This window comes from Triticum dicoccoides, chromosome 2A (genome assembly GCF_002162155.2).
Source record: "Triticum dicoccoides isolate Atlit2015 ecotype Zavitan chromosome 2A, WEW_v2.0, whole genome shotgun sequence".
Lineage (NCBI taxonomy): Eukaryota > Viridiplantae > Streptophyta > Magnoliopsida > Poales > Poaceae > Triticum > Triticum dicoccoides.
In genome coordinates, this window is record NC_041382.1 from 615,464,196 (window position 1) to 615,479,466 (window position 15,271).

The following is a 15,271-nucleotide window of genomic DNA, read 5'->3' on the forward strand; positions in this document are numbered from 1 at the left end:
ACGTGTTATTAATGTGTACCTCGCTAGTACTCCTGGTAGCACCTGGGTATTGGATACCGGTTCAGTTGCTATTACTAGTGACTTGAAGCAAAAGCTACGGACTAAAAGGAGACTGGCTAAGGGCGAGGTGACGATGTGTGTTGGAAGTGTTTCCAAAGTTGATGAGATCACCATCGCACGCTCCATCTGCCTTCGAGATTAGTATTGAACCTAGATAAATGTTATCATGTGTCTACGTTGAGCATGAATACGATTAGATCATGTTCATTGCAATACGGTTATTCATTTAAATTAGAGAATAATGGTTATTCTATTTACATGAATAATACCTTTCATGGTCATGCACCCTATGTGAATGGTTCATTGAATCTCGGTCGTGGTAATACACATGTTCACGCCAAAAGATGTAGAGTTAATAATGATAGTACCACTTTCTTGTGGCACTGCCGCTTAGGTCATATTGGCGTAAGATGCATGAAGAAACTCCATGTCGATGGATGTTTGGAATCACTTGATTTTGAATCACTTGACACATGCGAGCCATGCCTCATGGGCAGGATGACTAAGACCCCGTTTTCAGGTACAATGAAACGGGCAAGTGACTTGTTGGAAATCATGCATGCTGATGCGTGTGATCCAATGAGAATTGAAGCGTGTGGTGGATATCGCTGTTTTCTCATCTTCACTGACGATTTGGGTAGATATAGGTATATCTACTTAATGAAGCACAAGTCTGAAACGTTTGAAAAGTTCAAGCGATTTCAGAGTGAAGTTAAGAATCATCATAACATTAAGATCTTGTTCCTACGATCTGATCAAAAGGGGATTTTCTGAGTTATGAGTTTGGCAAATCACTTAAGACATTGTGGAATTGTTTCACAGTTGAAGCCACCTGGAAAACCACAGTTGTAATGGTGTGTCCAGACGTCGTAATCGAACCTTATGAGATATGGTGCGATCTATGATATCTCTTACCGATCTACCATTTTTCATTTTGAGGTTATGCGTTAGAGACAGCTGCATTCACTTTAGATAGGACACCATCTAAGTCCGTTGAGACGACGTCGTAAGAATATGGTTTGGCAAGAAACCAAAGTTGTCGTTTCTTAATGTTTGGGGCTGCGATGCTTAAGGCTTCAGCCGGAGAAGCTCGAACCCAAAGCGGACAAACACATCTTCATAGGATACCCAAGGGTGACAGTTGGGTATACCTTCTGTCTCAGATCCGAGGGCAAATTGTTTGTCACTAAGAACGGGTCCTTTCTCGAGAAGGAGTTTCTCTCGAAAGAATTGAGTGGGAGGAAGATAGAACTTGATGAGGTTGTCGAACCTTTATTTCAACAAGAGAATGATGCAACACAGAAAGATGTTTTCTGTGGCACCTATGTCTGTTGAATAGGAAGTTAATGATAGTGATCATGAAGCTTCGGATCAAGTTGCTATCGAACCTCGTAGGTTGACAAGGATATGTACTACTCCTAAGTGGTACGGTAATCCTGTCTTAGACATCATGTTGTTAGACAACAATGAACCTACGATCTATGGAGAAGCGATGGTGGGCCCGTATTCCGACAAATGGTTAGAAGCCATGAAATCCGAGATAGGATCCATATATCAGAACAAAGTATGGACTTTGGTGGACTTGCCCGATGATCGGCAAGCCATTGAGATAAATGGGTCTTTAAGAAGAAGACAGACGTGGGCGGTAATGTTACCGTCATGAAGCTCGACTTGTGGGAAAGAGTCTTTTCACAAGTTCAAGGAGTTTACTACGATGAGAATTTCTCACCCGTAGCGATGCTTAAGTCCGTCGAAATCATGTTAGCATTAGCTGTATTTTTCGATTATGAAATCTTACAGATGGATGTCAAAACAAGTTTTCTTAACAGTTTTCGTAAGAAAAGTTGAGTTTTCATAAGAAAAGTTGTATGTGATACAACAAAAGGATTTGTCGATCCTAAGGATGCTAAAAGGTATGCTGGCTCCAGCAATCCTTCTATGGACTAGAGCAAGCATCTCGGAATCGGAATATATTCTTTGATGGAGTGATCAAAGCTTTTAGGTTTATACAATGGTTGCTAGAAACTTGTATTTACAAGAAAGTGAGTGGGAGCACTACAACATTTCTGATAAGTATATGTGGATGACATATTGTTGATCCGAAATAATGTAGAATTTCTGGAAAGCATAAACGGTTGTTTGAAGAGTGTTTTTCAAAGGAAGACCTGGATAAAGCTGCTTACATATTGGGCATCAAGATCTATAGAGATAGATCAAGACGCCTGATGGTACTTTCAAAGAGCGCACACCTTGACATGTTTTTGAAGGAGTTCAAAATAGATCAGTCAAAGAAGGGGTTCTTATCTGAGTTGTAAGGTGTGAAGTTGAGTAAGACTCTAAGCTTGACCACGGCAGAAGAAAGAGGAAGGACGAAGGTCGTCCCCTATGCTCTTGTCATAGGCTCTATACGGTATGCCATGCTAAGTACCGCACCTGATGTGTGCCTTGCCACATGTCTGGCAAGAGGGTACAAAGGTGATCTGGGAGTAGATCACCGGATGGCGGTCAAAAATTATCCTTAGAAGAATAAGGAAATGTTTCTCGGTTATGGAGGTGATAAAGAGTTCGACGTAAAGAGTTACGTCGATGCAAGCTTAACACCTATCCGGATAGCTCTGAGTAGAGATACCGGATACGTATAATGGAGCAACAATTTGGAATAGCTCCAAGTGGAACGTGGTAGCAGCATCTACGATATGACATAAAGTTTTGCGAAGTACATAGGGATCTGAATATGGCAAGACCCGTTGACTACAACCTCTCTCACAAGCATGATCAAACCCAGAACTCTTTGAGTGTTTATCACATGGTAATGTGAACTAGATCATTGAGTCTAGTAGACTCTTGGATGTTGGTCACATGTCGATGTGACCTGTGAGTGTTAATCACATGGCGATGTGAACTAGATTATTGACTCTAGTGCAAGTGGGAGACTGTTGGAAATATGCCCTAGAGGCAATAATAAATTGGTTATTATTATATTTCCTTGTTCATGATAATCGTTTATTATCCATGCTAGAATTGTATTGATGGGAAACTCAGATACATGTGTGGATACATAGACAACACCATGTCCCTAGTAAGCCTCTAGTTGACTGGCTCGTTGATCAATAGATGGTTACGGTTTCCTGACCATGGACATTGGATGTCGTTGATAATGGGATCACATCATTAGGAGAATGATGTGATGGACAAGACCCAATCCTAAGCCTAGCACAAAGATGGTGTAGTTCGTATGCTAAAGCTTTTCTAATGTCAAGTGTCATTTCCTTAGACCATGAGATTGTGCAACTCCCGGATACCGTAGGAGGGCTTTGGGTGTGCCAAACGTCACAACGTAACTGGGTGGCTATAAAGGTACACTACAGGTATCTCCGAAAGTGTCTATTGGGTTGGCACGAATCGAGACTGGGATTTGTCACTCCGTGTAAACAGAGAGGTATCTGTGGGCCCACTCGGTAGGACATCATCATAAAGTGCACAATGTGATCAAGGAGTTGATCACGGGATGATGTGTTATGGAACGAGTAAAGAGACTTGCCGGTAACGAGATTGAACAAGGTATTGGGATACCGACGATCGAATCTCGGGCAAGTATCGTACCGCTAGACAAAGGGAATTGAATACGGGATTGATTAAGTCCTTGACATCGTGGTTCATCCGATGAGATCATCGTGGAACATGTGGGAGCCAACATGGGTATCCAGATCCCGCTGTTGGTTATTGGCCGGAGAGTTGTCTCGGTCATGTCTGCATGGTTCCCGAACCCGTAGGGTCTACACACTTAAGGTTCGATGACGCTAGGGTTATAGGGAAAGTATGTACGCGGTTACCAAATGTTGTTCGGAGTCCTGGATGAGATCCCGGACGTCACGAGGAGTTCCGGAATGGTCCGGAGGTAAAGATTGATATATAGGAAGTATGGTTTTGGCCACCGGAAGTGTTCCGGGCATCACCGGTAGTGTATCGGGACCACCGGAGGGGTCCGGGGGTCCACCAGGTGGGGCCACCAGCCCCGGAGGCCTACATGGGCCAATAGTGGGAAGGGACCAGCCCCTAGGTGGGCTGGGGCGCCTCCCACCAAGGCCCAAGGCGTCCTCAAGAGGAGAGGGGGTAAACCCTAGGCGCAGATGGGCCCTAAGGCCCACCCTAGGTGCGCCCCCCTCTCTCTCCCCCTTGGCCGCCTCCCAGATGGGATCAGGGGGCTGCCGCCACCCCTAGGGAGGGAACCCTAGGTGGGGGCGCAGCCCCTCCCTTTCCCCTATATATAGTGGGGGTTTTGGGCTGCCATACACACGATTCAATCTCCCTGTTGGCGCAGCCCTACCCCTCTTCCTCGTCTCTCGTAGTGCTTGGCGAAGCCCTGCTGGAGTCCCGCGCTCCTCCACCACCACCACGCCTTCGTGCTACTGCTGGATGGAGTCTTCCCCAACCTCTCATTCTCCCCTTGCTGGATCAAGGCGTAGGAGACGTCACCGGGCTGTACGTGTGTTGAACGCGGAGGTGCCGTCCGTTCGGTACTAGGATCATCGGTGATTTGGATCACGATGAGTACGACTTCATCAACCCCGTTCACTTGAATGCTTCCTCTTAGCGATCTACAAGGGTATGTAGATGCACTCTCCTTCCCTCGTTGCTAGATTACTCCATAGATTGATCTTGGTGATGCGTAGAAAATTTTGAATTTCTGCTACGTTCCCCAACGGTGGCATCATGAGCTAGGTCTATGCGTAGTTTCTATGCACGAGTAGAACACAAAGCAGTTGTGGGCGTCGATTTTGTCAATTTACTTGCCGCTACTAGTCTTATCTTGATTCGGCGACATCATGGGATGAAGCGGCCTGGACCGACCTTACACGTACTCTTACATGAGACTGGTTCCACCGAATGACATGCACTAGTTGCATAAGGTGGCTAGCGGGTGTCTGTCTCTCCCACTTTAGTCGGATCGGATTCGATGAAAAGGGTCCTTATGAAGGGTAAATAGAAATTGGCATATCGCATTGTGGTTTTCGCGTAGGTAAGAAACGTTCTTGCTAGAAACCTATAGCAGCCACGTAAAAACTTGCAACAACAATTAGAGGACGTCTAACTTGTTTTTGCAGCATATGCCTTGTGATGTGATATGGCCAAAAGGATGTGATGAATGATATATGTGATGTATGAGATTGATCATGTTCTTGTAATAGGAATCACGACTTGCATGTCGATGAGTATGACAACCGGTAGGAGCCATAGGAGTTGTCTTAATTTATTTATGACCTGCGTGTACTCGGACCGCCTTGCTCATGTATATGGGTACTATGGTAGTATGGTACGAAGTATGTACTATTGTGAGCAACCGATCTTAGTGCCACTACACACCGAAACCCCTTCCATCGCTAGCGTGCGCTTCCCGCTTGAAACGATCATCGTCTCTCCAGAATGTCAATGCCACATTCACCGGACTTAACTGCAGGTGCAATTGGTGTGTCACTCACATGCGGGCTAGATGCCTGTTGGGCCCACATGTCAGTAATCCAAATGCATCTGCAGTTAAGTCACTGAAGCAGCGTCCGCATTCACGCCCGACGAACCTACTCCGGCGCCAGTTGTCCATCCGTCTGCCGCGGCTCATTGCCATTCGCCCGCTATATTAACTTGAGCCCCAGCTCCCAGCCATAGCCAAAGACCCACACTTATTCTCCTTCGGTCCCTTCCTTCTGTTGGCACCACTTCAACCATGGCCTCCTAGCGCTCCGAAGCTCTCTTGGACGTACTATCGCAGGAGCAGACGAGGGACATCAGCGGCTCCGCTCCAGGCGCGCTCCAAAGCTGTCTTCGACGTACTATCGCAGGAGCAAACGAAGGAGATCGCCGCCACCCCCCGGCCTCCCTCCGCCGCCACGACCACGAAGCCGGCGCGCGTGCGTGGGCGCAGCCGGCAGCGAGGAAGAGTAGTACATGGTAGGTCGCCGCCGCTCTGGTCCCGGGAAGGCCACCGCTACTCCACTCAGTCGACGCCAAGCTTGGTGGGGTAAACATCAGCGGCCGATTAGCCGCTTGACGGCGACATGGAGGCGGAAATCTTCATAACCTTGTGCTCCGGAGGAGGAGGTTATCGTGGCGGATGAGGAGGAGGCAAAGGCAATGGCCGGCTTTCTCGGGTTCATGGCCGAACATGGTGGTCGGGAGCCGGCGATCGTTTAGATTAGGTTTACAGTAGGTTTTAGTACGGTTTGTGCGAAATATGTAATGAATTTCGTCCAGTTTGTAGGAAAAGTTTTTGAAATGTAATGAATTTCATTCGGTTAATTTGAAATTTTCTTTGTTTGCATGAATTTCGTCCGGTTAGTTCATATAGTTGTCGAAAGGTATGCGGGCAACATCAGATGGCATCCATCAGTGTCCTCGGACAGATGCCGGTGTAAATTTGTGGGCCAGCGCTGGAGATGCCCTAACTATCATGCTATAATCACTAACAATCCTCCATTATTCGGCAGGGAACAATTATCCCTCTATCAAAATCAGATCCGCGATGTTTCGCACTCCTCTCGCGTAAGTGTGTAAACTCTTGCTTACATAAAAATGGAGCAACTGGACGGCATTGTAGCACGTCATATCACTCGAACTAGTCCGCCTAACGAGCGGGAAAGCACCGCCCTCGTCATTTTGTTCTGGATTTCTATCGATCGATCGCGTGAAAATGTTACGCTTCGCAAGTTCTAAAGGAAAAGGCGGCACACTTACGACTCGTACGCATCGCAACCCCGACAGCCCGGCTCGCACGCCGCTCACCAGAGGGGACACGCGTTGTCTTGCAATTTCACTGACATGTGGGACCGTAATTGAATAAACCGTCGATAGCCGAAATCTAATCCCTCGGCGGGCGTCGGCTGAGAAGAGAGAAACGGGGGAGGGAGAAGAGATCGCCCGCCCGCCATGCACGAACTCCAAGAAATATATGGTGATAATGTGAGGTGGGCCATGCTGGAGTCCGGACCGCTTCCAGAGCCCGCTCTCACCGCCCTGGCCCCTCAAGACGCCAGCTGCCCGCCGCATGCATGCATAGCAAGTAGTACTCCTTATGTGGAGGAGAGAGAGGCATTGACAAAGTCAAGGAGTGGGCTCTGCAAGAACCCGTCTCTACACGTGCTCCTAGGTATAAAAAAATAATTCTAAAAAAGGCATAAGAACAATTGTGTCTTAAAAGAAGAATGGTAAAAAACATTTGAGAGGAAATAGATAGAGAGAAAGTGAGAAAAAGCTGTAACCTAGGCATTACATGAGGAAGCAGGGAGTGGTGCACATGCCAAGTTCACTGGGCTGCCGTTTTTCACACTCCTCCGTCGTAACAATGGAGACAATAGCTTTCATCAAAAATAAATAATGAATACTCGTTTCTCGTCCTCTATATCGGAAAGAATACTTTCATTCGCCGACATGTGGGACGTCGACCATCCTGGTCCACCTGCCATGCACAAAATTATCCTGGTCTACCCCGGTCGTATCGCATGCCCAACCTTTCCCACTGTAAGTTGTTCGGACGAAGGAACCATCGTGACTTGGTTGAATTTCGCTTCTTCAAGAAAACTTACTGTACCCGCAATACTGCTACCACACGCGAAGACTGGACTGCATTGTACCACGTCATATCACTGAAACCCATTAGGCCAAACTAGCCCGCCTAGGTCATCTATTTTGGAATGGAGGGAGTACGTCTCTGCACTGCTATGATTTTGTGTTGCACGTTCTTTGTACTTTTCCTACGATTTTCCTACCCTATGAACCAAATGACGCCTGAATGTATGTCGACTATTGTCTGATTGATCGCTAAGCCTACAATTTTAGGAGCTAGGGCTATTGGTCGATCGACGAGGGATAAGTATAAGCATACCACAAGCTCATCAGCCCCAACGTTTCTCTTTGGTGAGTGTTTTGCAAGTACTATAGCTCGCACAGTAGCTAGCCTACTAACACCAAGAATCATCAAACAAGCCCCGCTGATATGATAAACAGTTCAAACTTACATCTAAGCATGCCATATATTACATCAAAAACTGGTGAGGATACATCTGTTTCCATAACTCGGAGAGGGTTCACATGATTCATCGCATGATTCACTATCAAACAAAAGTAGCAAGATCCGCCCACACAAGACAGTGCACTAGCCCTAAGATGGTTTGATAACACGCATCGTTCTGGTAATTAAACACAGGGCAATGCAAACTACCCTGAAGGATTAGCGCGACCAACTATTTCTTGTCATCGATCTCTCGGGCAATGACCACATCATGAACATCGGCATGGGAATCGATTTCTGGGGCGATGTCCACAGGACTGACCGCGACATCGGAATTGATCTCTGAGGCGATGTCCACAGGATGGACATCGGCATCAGAATCGATCTCCGGGGCGATGCCAACAGGACGGGCCACGACATCGGAATCATCAAGGACGTCCACCGACACCTGCACAACCCTAACATATTAGCAAGCACATTGCAAATAATCAAAAACCACAACTATGGTAATAAGCCATTATTTTCTACCTTGTGCAGCTCACCAGGGAATCTCATCCCTCCGGGGGCCATCTCCTTGTCCTCGATGGGGGCCATCACCTTGCCAGGGGAATACTGACACGTCTCCGTTGTATCTACTTTTCCAAACACTTTTGCCCTTGTTTTGGACTCTAAGTTGTATGATTTGAATGGAACTAACCCAGACTGACGCTGTTTTCAACAGAATTGCCATGATGTTGTTTTATGTGCAGAAAACAGAAGTTCTCGAATGACCTGAAACTCCACGGATATCTTACAATAAATAATAAAAAATCCTCACCAAAGATGAAGACCAGGGGGACCACACCCTTGCCACGAGGGTGGGGGGCGCGCCCCTACCTCGTGGGGCCCCTGGAGACCCCCCGACTCCAACTCCAACTCAATATAACTGCTTTCGCGGAGAAAAAATAGGAGATAAGAAATCATCGCGTTTTACGATACGGAGCCGCCGCCAAGCCCTAAAACCTCTCAGGAGGGCTGATCTGGAGTCCGTTCGGGGCTCCGGAGAGGGCGATTTGTCACCGTCGTCATCATCAACCATCCTCCATCACCAATTTCATGATGCTCACCGCCGTGCGTGAGTAATTCCATCGTAGGCTTGCTGGACGGTGATGGGTTGGATGAGATTTATCATGTAATCGAGTTAGTTTTGTTAGGGTTTGATCCCTAGTATCCACTATGTTCTGAGATTGATGTTGCTATGACTTTGCTATGCTTAATGCTTGTCACTAGGGCCCGAGTGCCATGATTTCAGATCTGAACCTATTATGTTTTCATCAATATATGAGAGTTCTAGATCCTATCTTGCAAGTCTATAGTCACCTATTATGTGTTATGATCCGTTAACCCCGAAGTGACAATAATCGGGATACTTACCGATGATGACCGTAGTTTGAGGAGTTCATGCATTCACTATGTGCTAATGCTTTGTTCCGGTTCTCTATTAAAAGGAGGCCTTAATATCCCTTAGTTTCCATTAGGACCCCGCTGCCACGGGAGGGCAGGGCAAAAGATGTCATGCAAGTTCTTTTCCATAAGCACGTATGACTATATTCGGAATACATGCCTACATTACATTGACGAATTGGAGCTAGTTATGTGTCACCCTATGTTATGACTGTTACATGATGAACCACATCCGGCATAATTATCCATCATTGATCCAATGCCTACGAGCTTTCCATATACTGGTTTACGCTTATTTTCTTTCTCGTTGCTATTGTTACAATCACTACAAAATACCAAAAACATTACTTTGCTTTCATTACTCTTTTGTTACCGTTACCACCACTATCATATTACTTTGCTACTAAACACTCTGCTGCAGATACTAAGTTTCCAGGTGTGGTTGAATTGACAACTCAGCTGCTAATACTTGAGAATATTCTTTGGCTCCCCTTGTGTCGAATCAATAAATTTGGGTTGAATACTCTACCCTCGAAAGCTGTTGCGATCCCCTATACTTATGGGTTATCAAGACTAATTTCTGGCGCCGTTGCCGGGGAGCATAGCTCTATTCTTTGAGTCACTTGGGATATATATCTGCTTATCATTATGAAGAACTTGAGAGATCCAAAAACCAAGATCTATCCCTCAACTACGAGGGGAGGTAAGGAACTGCCTTCTAGCTCTGCCTTGACTCACCTTCTGTTATGAGTAAGCTTGCGACACCTAAACCTGCTTCTGCTATTCGTACTGAAATGTCGCATGTTATTGATGATGCTACTTCTGCTATACATGATACTTATGATGAAACTACCTCTATGCCTGATACTACTATACCACTTAGTGATTTTCTCGAGGAATGACTTGCTAGGGCTAGAGAGATTGAAAATATTGAATCTGATTATGAAGATGAAAGTGATGATGAAGAATCACTTGTTATTCCTGAGGGTTATTTATTTGATCAAGATGCTTCTTTAGCTATTTTAGCTTGCAAAGATAGATATGAACTCAAAAGGTTATTAGCTAAATGGAATAAGCAATCTCTAAATGCTAGGATGACACCTGACCCTACTTTTGCTACTTCACCTATCTGTGTTGCTGATAAGGATTATGAATTCTCTGTTGATCCTGATATAATTACTTTGGTTGAATCTGATCCTTTTCATGGCTATGAATCTAAAACTGTTGTGGCACATCTTACTAAATTAAATGATAGAGCCACCCTGTTCACTAATGATGAGAGATCTGGCTACTTTTATATCCTTAAAATATTTCCATTCTCATTAAAGGGTGATGCTAAGATATGGTTTAATTCTCTTGATCCTGGATGTGTGCGTAGTCCCCATGATATGATTTACTACTTCTCTGCTAAATATTTCCCTGCTCATAAGAAACAAGCTGCTTTAAAGGAAATATACAACTTTGTGCAAATTAAAGAAGAGAGTCTCCCACAAGCTTGGGGGAGGCTTCTCAAGTTACTTAATGCTTTGCCTGATCATCCTCTTAAGAAAAATGAAATACTTGATATCTTTTATAATGGACTAACCGATGCTTCCAGAGATTACCTGGATAGTTGTGCTGGCTCTCTTTTCAGGGAAAGAACACCAGATGAATCTGAAATCTTATTAAATAATATGTTGAAAAATGAAAATAATTAGACAGCTCCTGAGCTAGCTCCTGCTCCAATTAATGATCATATTCCTAAACCAACTCCGAAGAAGAGAGGTATTCTATTTCTCAGTCCCGAAGATATGCAAGAGGCAAAGAAATCTATGAAAGAAAAAGGTATTAAAGCTGAAGATGTCAAGAATTTACCTCCTATTGAAGAAATACATGGTCTTAATTTACCGCCTGCCGAAGAAACATACGATCTTAATCCTTTATTTATTGAAGAACCTCCAGACCTCGATAACCCGACACAGGTAGTAAAGGTAAGTTCTCTCTATAGAGATGATAAAGCTGATATCCCTCCTGCTAAAATTGCTAGCCAATGCTTGGATGATTTTGATAATTTTCTGTTTAAACAAGAATACTTCAATGCTTATTTTGGTAGACAATTAAAACAAGATGTTGATATGATTAAATACTTGGGTGATTATATGGCTAATATTCGAGGTGAACTTAAACTTGTTGGCAAACATGCTTCTATGGTTACCACTCAAGTAGAACAAGTACTTAAAGCTTAAAAAGAATTGCTCAATGAGATGAATAGTAAGAAAAATAATTATGCTGTTAAAGTGGCTACTAGAACTGGTAGAATGACTCAGGAACCTTTGTATCCTGAAGGCCATCCTAAGAGAATTGAGCAAGATTCTCAGAGAAATAAAACTGATGCACCTAGTTCTTCTAAAAAGAACAAAAACAAAAATGATAGAACTATGCAAACTTCTAGTGAACCTATTGCTGAACCACCTGATAATCCAAATGATATCTCTATGTTTGATGCTGAAACTCAATCTGGTAATGAACATGAACCTAATGAAAATGTTAATGATGATGTTCATAATAATGCTCAACCTAGTAATGATAATGATGTAGAAATTGAACCTGATGTTGATCTTGATAACCCACAATCAAAGAATCAACGTTATGATAAGAAAGACTTTGTTGCTAGGAAACATGGTAAAGAAAGAGAGCCTTGGGTTCACAAACCCATGCCTTTTCCTCCCAAACCATCCAAGAAAAAGCATGATGAGGATTTTGAGTGCTTTGCTGAAATGATTAGACCTATCTTTTTGCGTATGCGATTAACTGATATGCTCAAAACAAATCCTTATGCTAAGTATATGAAAGATATTATTACAAATAAAAGAAAAATACCAGAAGCTGAAATTTCCACCATGCTTGCTAATTATACTTTTAAGGGTGGAATACCAAAGAAACTTGGAGATCCAGGAGTACCTACTATACCATGCTCCATTAAAAGAAACTATGTTAAAACTGCTTTATGTGATCTTGGAGCCGGTGTTAGTGTTATGCCTCTCTCTTTATACCGTAGACTTGACTTGAATAAGTTGACACCTACTAAAATATATTTGCAAATGGTTGATAAATCAACTGCTATACCTGTCGGTATTTGTGAGGATGTGCCTGTTGTGGTTGCAAACGTTACTATTTTAACGGACTTTGTTATTCTTGATATTCCCGGGGACGATAGTATGTCTATTATTCTTGGAGGACCTTTTCTTAATACTGCAGGGGCTGTTATTGATTGCACTAAAGGCAATGTCACTTTTCATGTTAATGGTAATGAGCATATGGTACACTTTCCGAGGAAACAACCTCAAGTTCATAGTATCAATTCTATTGGAAAAATCCCATCGATTATATTTGGAGGTTTTCAATTTCCTCTTCCTACTGTCAAGAAGAAATATGATATACTTATTATTGGGGATGTGCATATCCCCGTTGAGGTAACCTAGTGTTATTCGAAATTTCTCCGGTTTCATGACAATCGGAATGAGTTTGTTAACAAGACTTGATCAATCTTGTTAGTGGATTCCTTTTGACGAGCATGAGATGGATGAAACTAGAAGCACAACCTTCTGTACCCTCTTTATACTTTATGTTATTTAGTTGAAATAAAATTAAAATAAATAATTTTCTGTCTGTTATCTGATTATCCGTGCAATATAAAAATACCTCGAAAATAAAAGTTCTCCAAACGCCCTGAAAATTAAATATGATTTTTTATAGAATATTTGAGGATTTATGGAACTGAATACACACCAGGGGGGCCAACCAACTTGCCACGAGGGTGGAGGGCGCGCCCTCCCCCCTAGGGCGCGCCCCCCTGCCTCATGGGCCCACGGTGGCCCTTCTCCACTTATTCCTGCACCCATCCTCTTCTTCTTTCTCCCACAAACACGAAAAACCAGCTCAAACCCGAGTCCAAGCTCGTTTTGCTGCCATTTTCGATCTCCTTGCTCAAAGCACCTCTCACAAAACTGCTTGGGGAGATTGTTCCATGGTATGTGACTCCTCCATTGGTCCAATTAGTTTTTGTTCTAGTCCTTTATTCATTCCAAATTTTTGCTGCTTAGGTGACCCTGTTCTTGAGCTTGCATGTCAAATTTATATTGTCAAAAGTAGTTTTGATGCATGATATAGGCCCTAGGCACTTGTAGGAGTGGTTGCTGTCAATATTATTGAGTTTCGTTTACTTTTATTTTGAAGTTACTCAAAATTTCAGAATTTTTCAGAAAATGATGAGGAGATTACTGAGGGGCTCATCGAGCCAAAGCTCGAAGGAAAAGGCACCGAAGCCTAAGCATAATTTGCCGCGCACCGCGGAGGTTCGGGCGTGTGAATGGCCTTCCGAGGATTTCTTGAGAGCAGCCGGGATTTATGAAGATTTTCATGAATTGGCTCATAATGCAGGCCTCACCGCTTTCCTCCACGACCAATGCGATCAGTATCTCTTACTCACAAATACCTTTGTGCAAAACTTTCATTTTCATTCTAGGAACTCACCACCTACGGTGGAGTTTCATTTATATGATGAGCATAAGGAGATGTCACTTTATGATTTCTATCGGATTTGTTTAGTCCCTTGTGGGGGCAAGGCAGAAGAACCACATCATGATGATGTGGAGGGGTTTATTGATACTATCACTGTAGGAGAAACTAGGAAGGTTTCCAATGCACGAATCACTAGCATACATTTTCCAGTTTTACGTTACTTTGCATTATTTGCTAGTCGTTGCTTAATTGGACGCGGAAACTGTGGAAACCTTAGTATCCCTGATATAATTATTCTGCTCCACGGTTTATACAGTGATAATACTTTTAGTATGGGCAGTATTATTGCTAAACGGTTAAGTCTGAACCGTACAAAGGGCCCCATCTTTGGAGGCATCTATGCTACACGCCTAGCTGCACATTTTAACATACCCATTAGGCATGCTGAGAAGGAAGAAAAAGTGCTGCCTCGTGTTTATTTAGATTATAAAAGTATGGTGGCACATGATTTTATTGTTAAGAATAGGGCAGGAGAGCTTAAATATCAATTGTTCTTTAATAAACATCATCCTGAGACTATTACCTTACCTGCTCCTTCTTTGTTTGATTTGACTGTAGGCAAGTACCTTGTTCCGTTGACGGCTATCCACGCCTACCGGAACCCTGCACCAGTCGAGGAGCCAGAACCGGTATCACAATTTGATCCTTCACGACAGTCTAACTATCAGTGGGATCCGGAGATGATTGCCAACCAGTGGCAATCGAAGCCTTCTTCTTCCTCATTGCAGTACGACCCCAACTATTATTATGGATATCCGCCAGGCCAGCCATGGCCATAGACCAACTTAGGCCAAAAGCCTAAGCTTGGGGGAGTACGTATTTCTCACCAACATTACATTTATGTTCACACACACTCATTGCTAGATGTCGGTGCTCATACTTTTTCATTGTATCATCCATGCTAGTTTATTTCCTTTTATGCTTTCTTCTTGTGTGTTTAATAAACCTTAAGAAAAACCAAAAAAATTAGTTTTAGCTTTTAATTAATTTACTTTCCATGCTTGTAGTAGTAATTAAAAAGAGAACCCAAAAATATTTCCCGTTCTTCTTTTGCTTGTTGGGAGCTTTCCCGTGTAAATAGTTTTATTTATTTTCTTTTCTTTGGGGGTCAGTAGGAGAAGACCATGATTAAATTGTTGAAGTGGCTCTTATATGCTTTATTGTTGATTTAACCAAGACCCCATATTACCTTGTCTTCTCCTTTTT